We start from the raw sequence: 4,907 nt of genomic DNA on the forward strand, positions 1-4,907 counted from the left end.
TCCTGTCATCTCTCTCCTCTCCAATAAACATGCTGCTCAGCTCTCATGTCTCCATAAGAATATTACTCGACTCTTTGCATACAATTAGGCGTTCCTAATTTAGGCGCGGATAAACATTGCTTCATGATAGCAAGGAGTGTGGGAACATATGCCAGACTTTGGACTACAATTGTCTATCTGAATCCTTAAATCACAAAGACTGACAGTATGTCAATCGCGGTGCATTGCGCGCATGGAAAAAGACACCGTCCGTTGGTCAGGCAATATTCTGTTAAAAGTCCCACCGGCTTGTCAGCTCATTATAGACTGCTGGGGCTTAGCAGCAGTTAATGCTATTCAATTATGAATCAGAGAGACGGAGGTGAAGAGAGCAGCACAATCGATGCGAGGGAGTGTCATCGGGATGGTGGGCTGCAAAAAAGAGAAGACTTCAAATGATAGATTGGGAAACAAATTTGTTCGGATGAAAAAAAAAACAAATAAGGGAAGATTTGGAGAAAGCAAAGCAGGGACAAGTAACGTCTCATTTGCAGCTGTGATCTTGACAGAAAAGGGTCTATCTTACTCTAAGTCTCGCCAAAAACGGCAAGGCCTCCAGCATTTGATTTTGTTCTTGCAACAGCCAGAGGCCCCTCCCACTGCGCGGCTGTCTCTTGTCGTATTTGGAGCTCGGTCGCAGCTCTTCCTCTCCGCTGCTGCCACCTGTCTCTCTGTCCTTGCCGTCTTTGCCTTTGACCGGGCCTCTGCATGGAGAACTGCTGGGGAATAGTTTCCTTTCACCTCCTTTTTTCTGATTTAGTCTGCAGATCAATAAGAGAAAGTGAATGATAACTTACATTTTGCCTAGAGTATTACTAAGAGTGACCTGGTGGTCCAGAGGTCGTGGGTTCGATCCCGGCTCTGGTCTCCCTGTGTGGAGTTTGCATGTTGTATACCCAGGGCCTGCAAGGGTTTTCTCCGGGTACTCTGGTTTCCTGCCACATTCCAAAAACATGCAAGGCAGGCTGATTGAACACTCTAAATTGTCCCTAGGTGCTAGTGTGAGCGCGGATGGTAGTTCTTCTCGGTGTGCCCTGCAATTGGCTGGCAACCGGTTTAGGGTGTCCCCCGCCTACTGCCCGAAGACAGCTGGGATAGGCTCCCGCATGCCCCGCGACCCTTGTAAAGATGAAGCGGATCAGAAAGTGGATGGATGGGTATCACGAAGAGTTATGCAGAGGCAATGTCATGAATGACAAAACTATTCAATATTTTAATCGCATATCCTTATGAGTGTCAGCCCTCAGTTTGGCTGAGCAGAAAGGGAATGATAGACAATTAGGAACTAACATGAAGCTTTCAATGCCAGAGCTTGAATGGAAAGGCCTCAAATTAGCCTTTATTATTGGCATGTGTATACAGTGCTTAATTGAAAAGAAAAAAAAAGAATTATGACACATGGAATTCATCCTAATTCAGTAAAGTTAATTGTCCATTTGTATTGGCTTGTTGGTCATTTGCACTTTGACTTTACCGACATTTCTTTTGTGTTTCCAAAAGTGTCCCCGCACAGGTGTGTTGGTCGGCAGTTTCTTATCCGGTATTCTGTACGACATGATATTGCACACCAAATAAAATCAGCGTGCTGTTGGTTTCCTGTGCGCCAAGCAGCTGGCTGATTCAATTGCCAGCGCAGATCTGCCGAAAGCGACCACGACGTTCACCTTTTATGTGATGGAGAGGGCGAGTTGAGCGGCAGGGAGGCGCTGAGAGGAAAGGTAACTTCAAAGATGTTATTTCAGAGTTAGAGAGGGTGTGTGGCGGACAAGAGGCTGCCGACTGCTTTACTAAACACAAACAGTCCCTTCATGTCTTGAAAGTAGAAATGTATGTGTCATTCGTCCAAAGTGCCTAATTCCAATTTAATGCACAGAGATGCTTTTTTGTTTGTTTGTTTTTGTCTGTTTCTATGTGCAGTACAATTCTCCACAAACGTAGAAGGAAAGCTCCACATGACTTCACTGGCCTCTGTTGGCAATTGCTTTTCTAACAATCGGCAGACTTTGAAAGCAGCGTATTTCCATCATATTTAATTGAATGTGTTGCTTGGGTAAGAGGACACCCATCGGTGTACTTCAATGAGTCAAGCTTGCATTGATGAGGTATATTCGATCTGTGTGTCTGCTCTCTCACTGGCAGATAGATATCCAATACGTATCAAATTTCTATGCAGATTTAGGAAAGGCCTCAAATTAACCTGAATATGTCCAACTTCAGTGGTTTTTGGTATATTTAAGCAGAAGATTTATATCTAGGAGAAATCCATATCAACCTGAATTTATTTTGCTGTACTTATGTAGATCTTATCTTGTTCCATATTCTGTTTCTGTCATAAAAATACTGTATATTACCATTTAGTAAAGGGCAAAAGTTCTTAGAATTCTTTAACATTTTAAGGAGTAAAAAGAAATTCTATTTCTATGTCACAGATTCAAGACCAGGAGGGTAAAGTGGAACAGGAAGCTGTTCTGGTGTGAAGGATTACAAAAACACCACAAACAAAATCGGTGAGGTCGTAACCAAGCACATTATGTATGAAATGCGCTGTATAAATCAAGCTGCCTCGCCTCGCCACGCATATGCTCACTTCCAAAGAGATCAGCCCTGATTAAAGTGAATGTGTGCTAGCGGTCTGAATTTCAGGTGTCGGTGGTGGTAGGGAGGGCGAGCGAAACAGAGAGAGAGAGAGTGAGTGTGTGTGTGTCTGTGTGCGTCTGTGTGTGTGTGTGTGTGTGTGTGTGTGTGTGTGTGTGTGTGTGTGTGTGTGTGTGTGTGTGTCCGTCCTGTAATATTGTCTTCAGTCCCATGGGCGGTCGCTGAGCAAACTCAATCAACTCCCACTCACCTCCGGTGCCCTCCCTACTACTGTCAGGACAAGACCTGGTTTCTTCTCTGGTTTGAGAGAGGAATAGATGCACACTGTGGTTGCTTGTGGTATGTGTGTATATGTCGTCCAACCGGTCAGAAAACCCTCAGCGGATTCAATAAATCAGGATGCGTGTGTTTAACTCGAATGCATATGTTAATATACAGTTCTGCATCTCATAGGGCAAATCCAAATTGCTGTCTCGTTTCAGGTCATTGTTCAATAAATTCATCAAGTGTCCAGATGTGCTTATGTACTGCGCCTATACACTTGTCAATCAGCAGCAATGGCCGTGACAAGCTGTTGTCGTTGGAACGGTGGCTCACGGGAGTCGGATGGCGCCAGTGGAGACAACACCAATCAATCATCAGATCAATCATAAATGCTGTACTTTGCATAGTTGCTACGTATTCGCGATTATCATTCATGGATGCAAATTAGCAGCGAGCTATTGAGTCCGGCGGGAGAGAGAGGTCAGCGCTGAAGTTGGACCTGTTGCTGGATGAAATATCAATTCACGCCTTTATTTAGATTTATGCAGATGTTAACAGTAATGATATACAGCCGCCACAACGTCCTTCTTTGTCAGGAAATGTTTTCTTTTTTTTTCATAACCGCACACATTTTGTACTGCGGGATTGAATAAAAAAATTACTCGTTAGTCTCGCTTGAATTACATTACATCCTACTCCGGGGCGATGAATTTAAGATCAACTAAATCAACTTTTAGACTTCCTGGTTTGAAGAGACATGAGTGAGGCCTTTTTCATAGTTTCTGTCTGACTGTAACAAAGATGGTAGATGGATTACTTGGCTATAAACAAGAGCTCCATCATGACATTGATAAACTGGATCATCCAAACACTCTGGGCTCTCCTACAATGTGCGAGAGTTTGAAAAGTTCTTTGCTTTTCCAACACACAGGGTGGCATCATCAATCACTGCCATCACCCTCACATCCTTATGGCATTTTGCACTACAATTTAGCGGAGACAATGTCAAGGTATCTGTCTCCAAATTACATGTGCGGCCAAACACATTCCAACCATTCCTCCACTTTCGATAGAAGCGGTCCTGTTTAGGTTGTTGAAACTCAAAAGGCGGACTCATCCCCGGACTCGTCGCCAGTCAGTTTGCAGGGCACGTGAAGAGACTGACAATCGTTTCCGTTTACATTATTTTCGTTGACATCTTCACAGAGTGGGAAGTGAACCCACATTTCCTGCCTGGACGTAGTTAAAACGTTTCGGGACTGTACAGGTATTTTAAGGTCGCGATATCAAGATATTGCTGTTACTGTTACATCCCTATGTACAGGCAATTAACTGTACCTATTGGACTGCTGCTGAGGCTCTACCAAGGCTGTCCTTTCTTCTTCTCTCTGCAGAAGAGAAACGATGCTGAAAAGATGTCGCTTCCAGAATTGATGGAGGGAAAAGAAACATTCAATGAGAAAGGTCAGCGCAAGTCTCATCTGTCTGCTTTAATCGTTGGCAGGAATTTTGAAACCACACCGATGTGCACCTGGTGATCAAGTGTGTGCGCGTGTGTGTGTGTGTGTGTGTTTGAAGGTGTGGGTGGATTGTTTCAGCACGTTTCATCTACGTAAACATGCAGAGGTAGGGGGAAGCAACAAAAAATTGTCGATCCATCCATATTGTAGATCGCGATCCTGTTCAGGAGAATGGAGAATTGGAGCTTACCTCAGCTGACTTTGAGAGAAAGGCCGAGTCAGCTGCAGATGACAAGGAAACAACAATTTTAAACCTGGGGTGTCAAACATACGGCCCGCAGGCCGGAACCCGCCCTCAAGGAGGTTCGAGCAGGCCCGCAGGATCATCTTTATAAAAACTGCATAAAAGACACGGAATGAATATTTTAATAAGGTGCAATTCACGAGGTATCCTCTAGGGGACACACTGCTTTGTTTGTGATCAGAGTAGAAGACAACATTGTTTTGATCAGAGAAGAAGACAAGCTGCCTCTGTCTGTCACTGAGACG

This window comes from Hippocampus zosterae, chromosome 3 (genome assembly GCF_025434085.1).
Source record: "Hippocampus zosterae strain Florida chromosome 3, ASM2543408v3, whole genome shotgun sequence".
NCBI lineage: Eukaryota > Metazoa > Chordata > Actinopteri > Syngnathiformes > Syngnathidae > Hippocampus > Hippocampus zosterae.